Raw genomic sequence first — 18,887 nt, 5'->3', positions numbered from 1 at the left:
TACACCAAACAATACCAAGTGAAGGAGCTCTACCTTGGGAGTTAGAGAGTGTCTGATCTCACCTAAGGGGAAAGCTCTCTGAAGTTTCTAGTGTTGCAAGCTGGAGATAGGGATATGATGGAGATGCCAGCCCATTCTCATGTCTTCCTAGAGTTTTTCCTTCAGCAATTTACAGTCACACTTGAAGACTCAAAGATTGATGAGTCTCGAAGGAGGACTGGCTTTTAAAGAGTCCCAAAGGGGACTGGCTAAGACTGGAACTCTCTCACCCTCTCATAAATTCTGTCCTGCTCCTCAGGTGAGGGCAGGGCCTCCATCTCCACCAATGAGGAGAGAGTCCCCATACCAATTGGGCTTGGGACAGGGGTTACATTTATATTTACTGCTTCTTATGGTGCAGCAATGTTCCCTTACATTCATATACCATATTTGGTTTAGCTAATTCCCAGTTAACAGGCATTCACTTTGTCTCATTTCTTTTATCTGTAATATATTAGTGAAGCTATTATGAAAGGACATTGGTCAGGTAACCTCATTTGGTGTCTGTCTATAATAATTAGATTCTGCCTATAACATTAGGTTCAGTCCTTTAAAATTTATAAAGTGCTTTCTTTGCACTAACCTTTTGAGATAGAATAAAGAGCATTATCTCTATTTTGCATATAATAAAACTGAGGCTGAGAGGTTAAGAGAATTGCTCATAGTCATCTTGTACATTATTGTTGTTCAGTCGCATCTGACTCTGACCCCATTTGGGGTTTTCTTGGCAAAGATACTGGAGTGGTTTCCCATTTCTTCTCTAGCTCATTTTATAGATGAGGAAACTTAGGCAAATAAGGTTAAGTGACTTGCCCATGGTCACCCAGTTATTAAGTATCTGAGGATGGATTTGAACTTAGGTCATCTTGACTCCAGGGCTAACACTCTATTGACTGCACCACCTAGCTGTCCCCATCTTGCACATAGTTGACCCTTAATAAATATCTGTTGAATTTAAAGTGTCTCAAATTCTGGGCAAGGGCTCATTTCACTCTACTAAGTTGTCTCTTAATTGCCATCACTTCTGATTTATTCCCAGGGATATTTCCCCTATTAACATAAGGAATTTTAGAAACCCCTCAGTAGATCCCAGACATTTCTTTGGAAATACTGCTCTATGGATTTTCTTCCTCTCTTCGTGACTTGGTCAATGGTCTCCATTTTTTTTTTGAATTGTGTACTAACTATCAGTAAAAAAAAATATTATGCATTCACCCTATATATGTATATATGTATGTGTATAATCTATATACACACATAACACACATAAAATGTATGTATTTATTACCACTATACTGACATATTATAAACATTATGTAATATATACCAAAGTAGACATTAAAAAAAGGAAGAGATAAAGATGAAGTAAACCTAACATTTAAAATTTTTATTTATTAACAGAAGAAAATATCATTTTGCTCTTACTAAAGTATTATTGGGCAGCTAGGTGGGGCAGTGGGACAGGGTTCCAGGACTGGAGTCAGAAGACCTGAGTTCAAATCCAGCCTCAGACCTTAGTAATTGTGTGACCCTGGGCAAGTTACTCAATCCTGTTTGCCTCAGTTCCTCATCTATAAAATGAACTGGAGAAGGAAATGGCAAACCACTCCATTTTCTTTGCCAAGAAAATCCTAAATGGGGTCATGAAGGGTAAGATACAACTGAAATGGAATGAACAATAAAAAATATTATAAATGATAATAGCATTTAGTGAGAGTCATGTAATTGAAATGTTTCATTATTTTTGAAAAATCCCTATTTGTAGAACATGTAAAAACTAAATTCCTTGTAAATAACTATTTAGTTAATTTACTCAATGTAGCTAAGGAAAGCAGGTGAATTTCTTTTAGATACTTTTTGTTGAATGATATATAAATATCAAATAATAATAAGTATACATAACAGCTTTTTAATAGGAATTATATTTTTCTGTGTGTAGAAATACTCTTCATAAGCAATGCAAAAGCAACAAGCAAAGGGAAATTGTTTCTAATTTCAATTCAACAGAAAGTTTTTTATATAAATCTATTCCTCTTCATGTGGTTTGGCTTAATAGATAATACTATATCTTAATTTGCTTATTCGTGTTTGGATATTTTGGGGGAGGGTATGGATATGAAAAATAGCAAGGAAGGGGCCTGGTTATTAGGGAATGCCTGATGAAGTTAATGAATTGGGGAGGAAGGGTAATAGTATCAGAACTGAACTTTAGGAAATCATTTCAGCAGCTGAGTGAGAATTCTTCAGACTGAGGAAGGACTTGAAATAGAGAGAACAATTGGGAAACCATTGCATGTAAGAGGTGAGGAGTACAGGCTATATGAGTGGAGAGAACAGACAGATGCTATATGTTGTGGAGTTAGAAAAGACAAGACTTGCTAACTGGATGTGTCCAATGAGCAAGAGGGAGGAATTGAGGACACCACCCAAGGTCGCCAACCTAGGTGACAGGAAGAAGATTGATGCACTTGACTGAAGTGGGAAAGTTGGAAGGTGGGAAAAGTGGGTAGATTTTGGACAAAAGATGAAGCAGTAAGACTTGCATTAAAATTGCTGTCCATCCATTGTCTGTTCATACCTGTTTACTCCGTGCCACTCAAAATGAAAAGGGGGGGGCAGGGATCTTATTTTTCTGATTCCAGAGCATAGAGCTTGCCTGCAGAGAGGCACCTGCTATAGCAATGGGGTTGTTTTGGGGGACAGGTGGGTGATTGCTGGGGTCAGGGTAGTTCCCAATTGTACATGCATAGCTACTATTAGGGGTGTCTTGGTGGCAAGCGAGTTATGGCTGTCCTGAGAAGCTGAAGCCTGGCTCTGAAGCTGTAGAAAGTTGAGGGCTTGCGCAGTGGTGGGAGGTGGGAGAATGTTGGGTGAATTAATGGGTGCAGAGTCAATGTGGTTGTGTTGGAGAGAAGTCATAACTGGCTGCTATCAATTGAGGGGAGGGTGGGATGTGACCTATCTTCCAACCCTCTGATTGGCTGGTCACAGGTTTACTGGGGTCTTGTCCCAGAAGGTCTGGGCTATCTCTTTGGAGACCATTGCCTAGGTATCACTGATACCTTAGAACCCTATCTTGAAGAGACAAAATAATTCCTAATCTCAATAGCATCTTCTCCCCACACTCCCTTTTTTGGTTTTATTTTTTTTCTCTTGTTTTCATTTTGTCTTGTTTTCATTTTTTCTTGTTTGGTTTTGGTTTTGGTTTTGGTTTTTTTGGTGGGCAATGGGGGTTAAGTGACTTGCCAGGGTTACACAGCTAGTAAGTGTCAAGTGTCTGAGGCCAGATTTGAACTCAGGTCCTTCTGAATCCAAGGCTGGTGCTTTATCCACCGTACCACCTAGCTGCCCCTCTTGTTTTAATTTTTTATTAACTAATAATGACTAGACTGCCGTTCCATTCAAATTCCATTTTTCCTATCATCCTCTTCTCTGAGCATCAGGAGCTAATGCAAAAGAGACTAAGTGGGAAAAAGATTCCTGGGATCTTCTATTGGCTGTAATACCCATTTCTCTGCTTTTACTAAAATGACCTCTGAAGTCTCTTCCAACTAAGATTCCATAATTTCCTGATTTCATGTTCAATGAACTATCCCTATAGAATATCCTCTTATTTTTCTTTGACACTTCTACTGGGTGACTAAATAACACTGTTTCTATGCCTTTGTTTCTCCTAAAAGAAAAGGAGGAAAGACCAAGCATTTATTAAATGCCTTCTGTGGTTTAGGTACTGTGCTAATTGCTTTGCAAATACTACATTATTTGATTAACACACCAATCTTGAGGGGATAGGTACTATTATTATATCCATTATATAGACAGAGATTAAGAAACTGACCCAGGGTCATACAACTAGTAAGTCTCTGAGGCTAGATTTGAACTTAAGTCTTTGATTCCAGACCCTGCATATAATTCCGGCTTACTATAACATTAAGTGGGGATATCCTATGCTTAGGAGAGGTGCCATATAGACCAGAGAGGACATTCTAGCCCAGTTACATTCAACCTTTGGGGAAAATCTAAGAACACTGGCATTATTGAACCCATATATAACAAGGCTGAGAAGAGACTTTGGTGGCTTCCATAGAGAAGAAAATTTTCATTTAAAAAATCTTTATTAAAATGCATTTTATTTATATCCTTTGTTTCCATAGCACTATCATTCCTGGGAGAGGAAAAACCCCCTCCCACTTCTCTAGGTTGCACTTTCCCTCGTAACAAAGAAAATAAATACACAATGACTACATCTGACAATGCATACAGGATTTGCCCTTGTACTCCTCTACCTCTCTACCACGAGTAATATGTTTCACTATCTGCTCTCTGGGGCCATGATTAATTTGTTCAGCACTCCATTTCTCAAGTTCCTAAGGACACAAAATCATCCAAAGTGCCTTGAAACACATTAGAAGTTAGGATTAGTAACTCCCTGATTATAAACATCAGCTGAGTCATAAGACAGGGAGATGTCTGTTTGCCAAAGATGTTTACCATTGTGATGGAGGAGACCTAGAACAGAGTCCAAGTTGAAAAGCAGTTCTCTGTGGGTGGTGAGATATTATAGATGCTTCTTTTTTTCATATCAAGAAAGAATTCACCTCCCTATAGTTTCCATCCATTTATCCTAATTCTGGCCTCTGGAGCAGGACAATAAAAGGCTTCCTCTTTCAAATGACAAACTTACAGATGCTTGAAGGTAATTAATATGGTCCCTTGAGTCTTCTTCAGTCAAAATCTTTTTATTTTCTTTATTTTTTCTCATACAATATGTTTTTTTGGTCCTTCAGTCAAATGGGTGGTTCTTTCTCCTCTGTATGTTCTTTAGTTTGCCACTATTTCTTTTTAAAATTTAATACCAAGAATTGAGTTCAATATTTAATAAGTAACAAAAGCTAGAAGTAAAATACTTGGATTGAAAACCTCTCCTCCTGCCTCCAACTTGACACAATAAGGAATGTCAGAAGCTATTTTCCCATATCCCTTTTCAGGAAGAAGGCCAAGATAGAGGGATGGTAGACTCTTTTGAACCAATGGCTGAGCATCAGACTGAAAAATTAGGAATTGGGCTGGGCATGATGGTGCATGCCTGTACTACCAGCTAACTACTGAGGAGGACTAAGGCTGATCGATCTCTTGAGTTCTGGAGTTCTGAGCTGCAGCAAACTAAATTAGTCAGCTGTCCCAATTAAATTCAGCATGAATATAGTGAGATCGGGGGATTTGGGAGGCGGGGTGTGGAACAGGTCACCCAAGGTTGGAAATGGAGCAGGTTAAAACTCCTAGAGTGGGACTGTGCTCATGAATAATAACTATTTCCAGGCTGGGCAAGATATTGAGTCTTAGTTGTTGTTGTTTTTTTAAAGTTAGAAACAGAGTAATTTTACCTTAAGAGGTCACTGTTAGCACTATCACTTAAACTTCCTAGCCTCAGTTTGCTCATTTATAACAGGGGGATAGTCATAATTACCCCATCCATTGCCATCTTGTGTGGGCTAAATGAGACAATGGATGCACATGTGTCTTGGCCAGTTTTTCAGTCAGCAAACATTTATTAAGCACTTGCTGCATGCTAGTAAGTACAAGAGATGGTCAAGTGTTATCTTCTCCATTTAAAAATATTTTAACTGAATGAGGTGGATTTAAACCTTTAAGGGTATCTTAAAGCAATGACATTGGAGAAGCCCCCTTTTGTAGTGTCTCTGAATAGATTGATGAGTACAAGGGAAGAAGGGAAACCCATTAATGCTATCTCCAGCACATTCTATGACTGGATTCTGGACCCATAGTCTTTTGTGAGGCAGTTGTTCTTCTCCATGGTCCTGGCGATGGGGAGGGCAGCAACTCAGAGGAGGGAGGTCTGGACCTGACTCTTGCTATGGAATAACTCAAATGTATCCTTCTTTGTGTTTCCCACAATTCCGATGTCTTGTAGCTTCCGCATCTCGCATATGGGCTGGACTGGGTCCTCCCAAGACCCCACCTGCTTTGATTCCCCAGCCAAATCAACATCAGCAGGTTCTAATTTTCTTCTCTTTTAACCTCATTACTTCTCCCTCCACCCCCAACACACACACACACACACACACACACACACACACACACACACACAGTCTGAAATTTCAGCCTTGCCCTTCATCTAATTTTGTTGCTTAGCGACCATGTGCTTAGCAACCAATAAGGGAAGTAGGATCACCCCTCCTCCCGACATGGCACAGGTTCCGGACAATACAAACAGGTCCCTGGTCACTCTCCAAGCAGAGGAAGGTTGCTTTCAGAGGTGGACAACATTATGTTCTGCAAAAACGGGCTCCTTTTCCTGGGGCCAGGACTGGTTACTGCGTCAGTTACCTTTTGAGTTTGGCAATATTTGTGCGGGGGCGTCTGGGTAGGTGGTTCTCAGAGCCTTGTATTTCTCTACTTGCTCCTGCTTTCTTGATGCTGTGTGATGCAGGCGGGGCAGCTTAGATAATTATCTCTATTCCCACGCAGCCCTGTCATTGTACCCTGCCTGCCCATGGTTTACAGGGCCCCCTCATGTTCCATTCTTGGGGGGACTTTTCTGTGTTCCATCGTCACTGCAGTCCCTTCCTTTACCCTTTATCTTTGAGGTTCTTCCTGACCTTGGTTTATACATAGTTTGGTCTAAAAGCAAGGTCTGTTGAAAGTATGAGGCATCATAATACAGTAGAAAAGAACACTGATTCTTGAATCAGAGTGTTCAAACTCTCTAATACCTGGGGTAAATCAGGAAATGGGGCAGCAAGTGGTGCAGTGCACAGAGTGCCAAACCTAGAGGCAGGAAGACTAATCTTCCTAATTCAAATCTGGCCTCAGATAATTACTAGCTCTGTGACCCTGGGCAAGTCACTTAACCCTGTTAGCTCAGTTTCCTCATCTATAAGACTATCTGGGAAAGGAAATGGCAAACCATTCCAGTATCCTTGCCAAGAAAACCCAAATGGGGTTAGGAAAAAGCAGGACACGACTGAAATGACTGAGCAACAACACAAGAAGTCAGATAATATCTCCGGTTCCTCATCTGCAAAATAGGGACGGGAGTAGAGGACCTCGTGAGGTCCCTTTTCACTCTAGATCTGGGAGTCTGTGACTTTAGCAAAGGGTTTAAGTCAAAAGACCTTATTTCAAGTCCTGGTCTTATCTCTTACTACTCAAATGAGCAGGTAAGTTAGAATCAGCTTAGACACCATATTGTCCAACTCCTTTACTTTTTTTTTTTTTTTTTGGGGTAAGTCAATTGGGGTTAAGTGACTTGCCCAGGGTCACACAGCTAGTAAGTATCAGGTGTCTGAGGCCGAGTTTGAACTCAGGTCCTCCTGACTCCGGGGCCAGTGCTCTATCCACTGTACCACCTAGCTGCCCCTCCTTTACTTTTCAGATGAGGAAATTGAGGACCCAAGAGGTTAAGTAATTTCCAAGGTCACATGAATAGTAAGTTACAGAGTCAAAATTTGAACCTGTATTCCATTGTACCATCCCTTTTCCTAACCTCACTAAGTGTCAGGTTTCTCATCTGTAATATGAGAATAATCATACTTGCAGCATCTCCTCTGTATTAGGAGAGTTAAATAAGATCATGTATGCAGAGGTGCTTAATAGATAGTCACTTGCTCCACAAACATATGGTGTTATTTTCCCCACTGCTTTGTGGTGTTTTCTACATTCTGAGCACAGAGTGTACTCCCCCTTCCCCAAGCAGATTCTGGGCTTTCTCCTGTACTATAGCTGCCATGTTCTTTGGGGTGACCATGCATAAAATCAGTCCAGGGGTCACCACCTTCAAACCGCTGGTAATCCAAACACAATGACATGATAACCAGATACTCTGTCTGTGTTTTCTCAGCTTCTCCCACAAATCTTCCCACACTCAGAGGTTTGCTCAAGTCCGCGAGGATCCCGGATATAGCGGAAAGAACAGGGGTCCAGGAGGTAAAGGAAACTTCTATTCATATCCCATGTGTGACCTTTGATCAGTAACTTCCTCTTTCCTGGGCCTCAGTTTCCTTATTTAGAATGAAGAGGCTGAGATAGAATCTACTCATCAGGGTTCATTTCCTTTATAGTTCAGAGGAGGAAACTGAGGCTTAAGTGACTTGCATAAAGTACATAGATAGTAAGTGATAGTAATGTCATTTAAACCCAGGTCATCCATGTGTGTGTGTGTGTGGGGTGTGTGTGTGTGTGTGTGTGTGTGTGTGAGAGAGAGAGAGAGAGAGAGAGAGAGAGAGAGAGATGAGAGAGAGAGAAAGAGAAAGAATCGGGGATAATGTGACTTCTCCAGATTCATGCAGTAATTATCAAGAGTCTGGATTTGAACTTAGATTCTCCGGACCTCCAGGGCCAGTGCTTCATCTGTTGCACCACCTAGCTGTTTCTTACTCAAAATCCAGTACTCTTGAAGGACCCTCTTTTAGGCAGTACTTTCCAAAATGTTTTTTTTGAGTGTATACCCTTATTGTAAAAAAAAAATTTGTGCACATTCTCCCTAACTTCCTTCAAGGCGCAGGTCCAATACACTTCTACATAAAGCCTTTTCTGAACCTGTGACTCCCGTCAAATAATGACTCTGTTTTTGTGCACTGTATATTCCTATATATTATGAGTTGTCTCTTCCAGCTAGATTGTAGGTCCTCAAAGTAGACCTTTTCACTTCTGTCTTTGGAGTCTCTAAGTCTAACACAGTGTCTGGCACAGAGTAGGCACATACTGAGTGATTATTGATTTTCTTACCTCTTACCAGTCTCTGGGTCTAGTAACTTGCTGTCTTCCAGCTGCTCTGCCCCCTTGTTCAATCTTCATTTGTGACTTCTCTCTCTCATTTCCAATATCAACCCCCCTCTCCCAGCACTGACACTCTCCCAGGTTTGGAGGGAGGTGGGAAGGAAGAGAATAACCAAGAGGCAGTGGCACAGTGAATAGAGTGCTGGCCCTAGAGGCAAGAAGACGAGGTCAAATCCAGCATCAGACACTTACTAGCTGTGTGACTCTGGGCAAGTCATTTAACCACTGTCTGCTTCAGTTTCTTCATCTATAAAATATGGATAATAATAGGATCTCCCCCCCCTCCCCAGGGTTGTTGTGAGGTCAGATGTGATAATAAGTGTAAAGTGCTTAGCACAAAACCTGGGACATCGTAGGTACTATATGTTATATATATACACACACACACATATATATATATATACACACATACATACATATATATACATATATGTATATATAATATATTAGTTATTATTACTGCTATATTGCTCTATATTATCGATCTCTCTATTAGTTGTTATTATTGATAGACCCCCTTTGCTTTGTCTTCTATGCTGCTCCTTTGACTCTTTTCTCCCCAGTCTCTTGCCATCTAGAACCCCTGACCCTTGGTCAGAGTCCTGGTCTACCGCTGCTGCCCCAGACCTCTCAAAGCTATGGGCCCCAGAATCTAGGCACCTCTCTTGCCCAGGTCTCTGAGTCAACCCCTACCTGCCTTCTAGGGCCTAGTTCAGAATGACCCCACCTTCACAATCCCCAGCCTGCCTTTGTCCCCATTGCTTCTGTCACAGTCCAGCTCTTGGAAGTAGGTAAACAGGGAGAGAGGAAACCTGTATCCATCCCATTGCCACAGCAGCCAAACAGATGTGCCAGAGTAGGGAGGACGTGGGTCTCTGTGTTCTTCTGTGTCGCTGCCAGTTATCTTATGCATCCTTCCTTGTGAGGCACTTTGGAGACCCATTGAAGGTCTCTGATGGCTCAATCACTTGATGGTTCTAAGAAACCATGGGAATTCCATCCACCTCCTCCCCCTTCCCCCAGTCATCAGTTATAGGCATTATTAGTCCATGAGTTTTTTCATTTATACACACAACTCTCCACCCCCAACCTAACCCATCCCAGCTGCCTTCGTGAATTAATGACCAAGCAAGCCGAAGTTATCACCAGGTGAATAAACCTGAATAGGAGTACTCAGCATCTAGCCTGTAACTTCTAGTTGTAGCTTGTATTGTGTGTGTAGTCCTCCCTACTTGAGGAAGATAAAAACACCACATCAACAAATGGGTTCATACATGCACCAGATGCAATTCATGTGCTAGTCTCTGTGTTCATCAGAGCTGAGTGTCATAAATCCTCCCTCTTAAGGTTATAGGTGTGGGGGGTATCCTTGGTTATTGGGGCCTTCAAGAGCTAACTAACTTTCTACAAGAGATGGACCAGAAACCAGGGTTTCCTTTGGGAGGGAGGATCTATGACATTTATATTCCATGGAAAATGGTAAATAAGTTAAATTATGGGCAGTAATGGCAACAAGAGAAGGAGTGTTAGTGAGTGGTTAGAACAGTGGTTCTCAAACCTTTTTTGCTCAAGGCTTAATATTGTTCTTTGCAATGAGAAATGGGCCATTCTCTAGGAGAGTAAAGAGACTACTGTAGGCATATGTGATTGGAAGTAAAAGTTTCATATGATTGGGGCACATCCCTAGGAAACTATTGGCTTTTATTTATTTTTTGGGGGGTACTATTAGTTTCTTTTTTGTGTGTGAGGCAATTGGGGTTAAGTGACTAGCCCAGGGTCACACAGCTAGTAAGTGTTAAGGGTCTGAGGCTGGATTTTGAACTCAGGTCCCCTGAATCCAGTTGCCGGTGCTCTATTCACTGTGCCACCCTAGCTGCCCAGTACAATTAGTTTCAAGGTCTGGCTTACTGTATGGTCTTAGGGAATTGACTGTGGTACTTAAAAGGTGATTTACCCAGGGTAACATAACCAGTATGTCTCAGTTAGGATTTGAATCCAAGTCTTCCTGCATACAAGGTCAGCTCTTTATCCACTGTACCAAGCTGTCTGTCCTGTAAAACTAAATCACAGGTACACAGACACAGACCCAGACACATAGACCCAGATCCAGACCCAGACCCAGACCCAGATGATACATGTTCCTGCAGGGTTTCCAGAGATCTATTCTTTTTTTTTTAATTTTTTTATTTTTTGTGTGAGGCAGTTGGGGTTAAGTGACTTGCCCACGGTCACACAGCTAGTAAGTGTTAAGTGGCTGAGGTCGGATTTGAACTCAGGTCTTCCTGAATTCAGGGGCCGGTGCTCTATCCACTGCACCATCTAGCTGCCCCAAGAGAGCTCTTCTTTCATGAATGTTATCAGTGTAGGTGTTCTGTCTACTAAGAGCCTTCCTGGCCCCACACACCTTAGTAGACAGTCTTGATGACATGCTAAAGGTCAACCTAACTGACTACAGTAAGCTTCCCTGAACTTTTGTTGGAGAAAATGTTAATAAGGCCAATTAAGCCTAAAGTGTGTCTCACATGTTCATTTCCTCTCCTCCCCTCACCCCTGCCCCTCCAGATAGCTGGTTGTTAAACATTTACCAGCATGCCCCTGGTAAATGGTCATCTCCATACCACAACAAGGCACCAGGGAAGGGTATCAGTAGAAGTTAGTGCTTTTTATTCTAGTGGGGGTGGGGGGAACCTAAGAAATAAACCACCTTAAAGGCAAAAAAAAAATTTGTCATGTTATTAGAGCTAAAGCATGCTCAGAAGGAGAACATGGAAACTGAGATTATATTGGATTCCCTTAGTTCATGGCCTATATACCCCTCCACTCAGAGGAGAGTGAATCATTGCTAATGGTATTGTAAAAGCAGTATTGACTCCTCCTACTCAATTTGCCATCAAAGACTTCTCTTCTTGTATTCTTGGTAAATATGATCCAGATTCTTTATCAGGAGGGCCCAACTCCATTCCTTGGGCACTGCTGCCTACTCTATCTAGGCATGTTCACCAGAATATGGCTATCTTATCAACAACTGCCTTTTTCAGGTACTTCATTCCCCTCTTTCCTCTCATTCCCAGCTCTAGAATAGTAATCAACTTAATACTGTCATTCTTACTGGAAAGGGTGTGTCAGTCCTCTCCTCTGTAGCCCTATTTATTATCTAGGTGACTTTCCAAATTAAAATAAGCCTCCCTGGGCACCACGGCCCTATATGCATTGTTTCTACTTCCTAGACTCAATCAGTCAATAAACATCTATAAAGCACCTACTATGTGCCAGGACTATGTTAAGCATTGGAATGTAAGCTCCTGGAGGGAGGGGACCGTTTTCATTTGTAACCCTCAGCATTTAGCACAGTACTTGGCACACAGTTAGTGCTTAATAATACTATTGTTACTGTTATTATTATCCGTCCATCTGCACTTAGGGAAAATTACTTTGTCAGCAGCATGTAAACTTGTATAGAGTGGTGAGACCCTTGAGACAGGGAGATTGATTATGTCGTAATAATCCAGAGGAATGGGCAAGAAAGTTTCACCTAAAAGTGATGATTCGTACAGGGAGAGAAGGGGTCAGCTGAGGAGGCATAGCCCATATATGCCAATTTTGTGATCCTCAACTCTGAAATTCCCCCTCTAATTGTAATCTGCTGCCTTCTATTTTTCAACCTCAACCGCCCCTCCTCAGTGCCCCCCCAACATTCCCTGTTTGTTCAATCTATCACTCCTGCTCTGACCTCACTTTACTTTCTTCAGTCTTGAACCTAGAGTTAACTCAAATATAACTATAAGCTGCCTCTTTTCAACTTTTCCTTCTGCTTACCAAACCTTCAATTGGGAGATATCTTAGATTTTTCTCCCTTCTTCAGTCCTTAGATCCAATTACCTGCCAAATCTTTTGGGTTCTCCTTCGATATCTTTGTTAACACTCACAATATCACACTCACTTTAACTTATCCTCTCTTGCCTGGACTACTTCAATTGCTTCTAATTTGATCTCCATGCTTCCAGTCTCTACAATCTCCAATGCATCTTCAATTGTCAAAATTATATTCCTAAGGCACACAACTGACCATATAATGTGGTGCTTCAAAAACCTTGAGTGGCTCACTATTGTCTTTCAGATAAAATACAAAGGACCTCTTTCTGGCATTTAAGATTTGGCAATAGTTCTGATATGTGGGGTGAAGAAGAATGAGGGCCAAGACTACAAACTTTGGATATTAGATATTAATGGTGATACCTGTGACAGAAAATAGGGAAGTTTGGAGGAGGGAGGGCTTAGGAGGAAATATAAGGAGTTCAGGTGTAGACATGCTGAGTAGGAGACGTTGTTGGGACACTCAGTTTGACATGCACTGTAGACAATGGAGGAGGAAGAACTTGAAGTTCAGGGGAGGCACAGTAGGCTGAAGGCGGGCTATATAGACAGCTGCCATTTTTATAGTGCTTTAAAGTTGTGATGCACTTTAAATATGCACTCTTACGTTGATGCTTACAACAACTCTAATATAGTGGTTCCTAAAGGAAATAGTATCCCCATTTTATAGTTGAAAAAACAGAGGATCATAGAGTTAGAGTTGGAATGGACCTAAAATATCTTATAGTCACACCCCCTCATTTTCCAACATGAAGGAATTAAGGCCGAGAGAGATGAAGCTCATACAGAGACAGGATTTGAACTCAGGTCTGTGACTTTGGGGATATGCGTTCTTTTCACTGCATCATCCTATCTCCTATAACTTGCCCATGATTGGAGAGCTTGTGCCAGAGGTCTGATTCAGAACAAGGTCTTTGCCAAACTCTATCCTCAGCATTCTTTCCACCATAATAGAGACCACACCAGCAAAGGTGAGGAACTTTGCATATAGTAAATCATTTTGACATCTATCGAGCACCTGTCATGTGCAGAGAGCACATACTTGGATGCTGGGGATATAAAGATTGGATAAGATGTAGTCCCGCCCATTTAATTATCCCTGTCCCCCCCCCTGTTACCACTGCTGTTTGGATTCCAAGGTCCATTTGCAAATAACTAACCTCTCAGACCAAGGTCAGGGCCAGCCTCACATGCTGCAACTAGTTCACAATGAGCTACTCTTCTTATGTTAGAGGTAATTCAGAGTAGGGATTATAGAGGAAGGCAACTAGTGGCACACTGCATAGAGCAACGCGACCTGAAGTTGGGAGATCTGAGTTCAAATCTCACCTCAGACACGTACTAGCTGTGTGACCCCGGGCAAGTCACTTAACCCCAATTGCCTTAAAAATACTTCAGGACATGATGTGGGTGACCTAGCACAACCCTCCCTTACTTATTCAATTCATTGCAAATCATGAGGTCACCCAATGTCACGGTCCTCTTGTGAGAATGAAGGACAAACAACAGCTAGTGTGGAAAGATCACTGAACTAGGATTCAGCAGACCTGAATTTGAGTCCCACCTCTGTCATTAACTAACTGTGCCCTGAGCAAATCTTTCTCTATTCTCTGCTCCATAAAACAAGAGAGATGGACTAGTCACAGTTATGAAATATATGGCCTGAGGACTACCATGAGGCCTGTACTACATTCCAGTTCCCAGTGGGGTGAACAGATGTAAAATGTAATGGGGGAATATAGAACTAAATAAGTAAAAAAATACAATAGAACATATTGTTGATATATGTTTTTCTAAGTCAATATGGGGTCCACAGAGATCCTTATCCATGGTTTATTTTCTATTTATTGTACACCATTGGACCAAGGACCCTTGAGGTTCTTTTTTCAATTTATTAATTATTCAATATGTAATCTATATCCCTTCTCTTCCTTGATACATCTTTCTTTTTACTTTCCACAGTACCAGTGAAGCCTAGCCTAACTGAGATCTGACCTGTGACCTCGTAGTATCAGGTAAGTTCAGTCTTTGGCATCTATCATGCACGCCACACACACACACACACACACAACACACACACACAGACACACAGAGACACATACTTTATTACATCTTAACTCTTGCCATATCTCTCATTTGTCTTCTTTCCAAAACTCTCATACCAACTCTTCTCCTCACTTAGGCATGCAATTTTTACATCAGCATTCTCTCCGTAAATCTGGAGTCATGCCTAAGCAGCAGTAGGCAAAATGTCCCAGGGTTAAAAACCCAGGGAATACAAAGACATCCCCAAAAAGATAAAATGACCTATTTGTACAAAAATATTTATAGCAACTCTTTTTGTGGTGGCTAAGAATTGAAATCAAAGGAATGCCCATCAATTGGTGATGGCTAAACAAGCTGTGGTTTATGATGGTGATGGAATATTATTGTGCTATAAGAAATGACAAGAAGGATGATTTCAGAAAGACCTGAAAAGACTTGTATGAACCGATATAAAGTGAGTGAGCAGAACCAAGAGAACATTATGCACAGAGACAGCATATTGTTTGATGAAGAACTGTGAATGACTTACTATTCTGAGCAATACAATGATCCAAGGCAATCCCAAAGGACTAATGATGAAGCATACTATCCACCTCCAAAGAAAGAACTGATATTGATGGAACACAGACTGAAGAAGGCTATTTTAAAATTTCTTTCATTTTTTCTTTTATTCAAATTGTCTTGTACAAAATGACTAATATGGTAATGTTTTACATAATCATACATGTATAATCTACATCTGATTGCTTACCATGTCAGGGAGGGGATAGGGGAGGAAGGGAAGAAGGGATAAAATTTGGAACTCAAAACTATAAATAAAAATATTTATTATTTAAAAAAATGGGAATAATAGATGTAGAGAATTTGCTCATTGGAAGGGATCTTAGCAGCCTTTTAATCTAAACAACCACCAGAGGATTTCTCACTATACCATACTTGACAAGTGGGAGCAGTATGCTGTTCTTTGAAGGAATCTAGAGATTCTATGAGATGGAGGTGAGGTAGGAGGACATTCCTGGCATGATGGATAACTTGGACAAAGACTTAGTGAGGGAATGTTGTGAACAACAAGTAGACCCTATTGGCTAGAACATAGAGTTCATGGGGGAGAGAAATGTGCAATTTGTTCATAGAGATAAGCTGGTATCAGGTTATAAAAGGCTTTAAATAGCAAATAGCATTCATATTTTATTCTAGAGGTGATAGAGAACCACTAAAGCTTCATGAGTAGGTGAGTCAGACCTGGGCTTTAGGGATATTAATTTAACAGCTATGTGGACAGGAGATGCAGAATGTGGAGGGGAAGGGCTGGTAGACCAATCTGGGGACTCTCGAAATAATACAAGCATGAGGTGACAAGGGGATGGGATGAATGTCAAAGATGTTGTGGAGGACTTGCCAACTGATTGGATATGGGGGCCGATTGAGGGTGAAGACCCCACAGTTGCCCAGTGACCTGGATGGTGAAGGATTGTGATACCCTTGGCACATATAGGAAAGTTAAGAAAAGATGATGCCTGAAAGAGGTTACAGATTATACCTATCAATCTAAATGAGTCTATCAGATAATTTCTGAGAGTAAGTTTAGGTCTGGGGAGAGAAGAGAGAATATGAAGTTGAATAGATTGAATACCTGGGGAAAGGAAGTGTGTATTGCTTAAGGAGGTGGAGGAATTTTTTTTTAATTTAATATTTTTCCCAATTACATATAAAATAATTTTAACCTTTTAAAAAATAATTTTGACCTCTAAATTCTCTCCCACCCCCGCTCTTTTCCAAAGGTGGGGGAATTTCCAGACAAATTTTATTGACTTCACAAATTTATCAAGATCTGGCCACGAAGGTTTAATGGAGACATGAGAAGGTATTGGACTGACTGTTCTCATTGGTCGAGGGCAGGAGTGTGTCCATGCCTGGGGAACATGAACCATGGGCAAAGAAACCAAAGCAAAGGACATATGTGGGCTAACTTCTATCTAGAGCCAAGTATGGTCACTCTGCTCAAACTGCTATTGTTACCATGCTAACCCAATCAATCAAAAATACTATGCCAGTCAGGCAGTCCCAAACATTTACTAAGTGCATGCTTTGTGTTAGACTCTGGGGCTACAAAGAAATGTAAAACTGTGTTCTCTGCCTTTAGGGATCTCCCATTCTAATGGGAGCCATATTTTAATATAACAAGTACTATACCAAGCACTGGGGATGCCAAAAGAAAAATGAGACAATCCCTGCCCACAAGGAACTTATATTCTAATGAGGGAGACAACATGTACATAAAAGATACATAAAGAGTAAGTGAAAAATAACCTTTGAGAGGATGGCACTAGCTACTGGAGGTCCAGGAAAAAAAAAACTGCAGAAGGTGTTGAACTGAACCTAACCCATGGTCTGCAGAGCAGGACATCAGCTCAGAAAAGAATGTTAACATTCTTTTCCCAGCTCTGAAGCCAAGGGCTTTGTAATTGGCCAGGTCCCAGATTGTTTCTCCCTATTTCTCTTTACTCTCCCTTAACATAGGATCTTTTCTAGGCAAGCACAGCCTTACAGGATTCCTAATCCTATTAGAAGGGCAGCCAGGTGGTACAGTGGATAGATCACTGGGGCCTAGAGTCAAGAGGACTGGGGTTCAAATTTGACCTCAGACACTTACTAGCTCAGTGACACTGGGCAAGTCACTTGAAAACGGTTTTCTTTAGTTTCCTCATATGTAAAAATGAGCTGGAAAAGGAAATAGCAAACCACTCCAATATTTTTGTCAAGAAAACTCCAAATGCGGTCAAGAATCAGACATGACTAAATGAATAAGCAAGAAGTCTCACTACAATGACACCAGATGGAGGAGACTTCCCACAGAAGTTCATGGAGTCACAGAATGTGGATCTGTATAGAAGCTTAGAGATCATCTAATGCAACACCCATTTCACATGAGGAAGTTGAGGACCAGAGAGGTTACATGAGTTATTCAAGGTCATACAGCTAGTTAGTGGCACACCTGGCACCAGAATCCATGACTCAGGATTCCATGCCTGTCATTCTTTCTATATCATATTCTTCTTATTTATTCATTCATTCATCATTCATTTAATTATTTTTAACATTAAAAATGTTTGAGTTCCAAATTCTCTCCCTCCCTCCAATTTCTCCCCCACCCATTTAGAAGGCAAAAGAATATATGTTAGACATATAAAATGTATGCAAAACATTTCTATTTTAACAGCACACATCATGTTCTTTCACTGTGGATTTGTTCATATGAACTAAGAAGAAGGTCTCTTGAATATTGAGTAGAGCCTCAATAGAGGACTTACATTGAAAAGGATGAGGGGCAAGGGCTTGAGTTCATTCCATGTGAGGATCAGGAGAAGGAATTAAGGATATGTAGCCTGAAGAAGAGAAGATGCCAGAAGGAAACCAATGGTTGTCTTCAAGTATTTGAATGATTGTCATGTTCAACTTGGTTTGTTTGTATCCATAAAACAGAAACAGCCTGTGGAACTAGCAAAGCAGGCAAATTTAGGCTTGAGGTGAAGAAGAACTAGAGCTATGCCAATGTGAAATGGGAAGTAATGAGTTGACCATCTTCAAGTAGAGGACAGATGACCATTTATAGGCTAAGTTTTAGAGGGGGATTCTTTTATATGTATGGACTTGAATTAACTAGATGTTTACCAAAATCCCTTCTGAGGCTAAGATTTTGTGATTGATTGACTCTAAGATCCAGTGTTCTTTAAACTGTATTATAACTAAAATAGGAGAAGGAAATGGCAAAACATTCCAGTATCTTTGCTAAGAAAACCCCATGGACGGTATGGTTCAGGTTGTCATGAAGGATGTGACTGAATGACTGAACAAAAAACAGTAATTAAAATGGAATTCTATTACCCTCATTAAAATATAAATATAGGGGAAGAGAGAGGAGGGGGTCATGTAGCAAGCATGGAGAATGAATTGTAGATCCATGTTGTTGTTGATCCTTCATTCTCACAGAGGACCAATGGCATCAGGAGGGTGATATCTTGACTTGCATGTGAATTGGATTTAAGTGAGGCAGGGCTGTGCAAAGTCATCAACCTTACTCTCTCCTCTAGAGTAATCAGAGTCCAGTGGCAAGACATAAGTCAAGATGA

At 40.9% G+C, this 18,887-nt stretch overlaps 1 protein-coding gene across 1 annotated transcript in view; it reads left to right on the top strand.

The window, feature by feature from the left end:
* The window catches only part of PTK2B (protein tyrosine kinase 2 beta), a 170,208-nt gene that overhangs the window by 28,906 nt on the left and 122,415 nt on the right, over positions 1 to 18,887 (top strand). The window contains 1 exon segment of the mRNA XM_043985136.1: positions 14,674 to 14,726. The gene's annotated coding sequence lies outside the window, so the exon portion shown is untranslated.

This window comes from Dromiciops gliroides, chromosome 2, assembly GCF_019393635.1.
Source record: "Dromiciops gliroides isolate mDroGli1 chromosome 2, mDroGli1.pri, whole genome shotgun sequence".
In the NCBI taxonomy this organism is placed as follows: Eukaryota; Metazoa; Chordata; class Mammalia; order Microbiotheria; family Microbiotheriidae; genus Dromiciops; species Dromiciops gliroides.
This window is presented reverse-complemented; position numbering and strand designations above follow the sequence as displayed.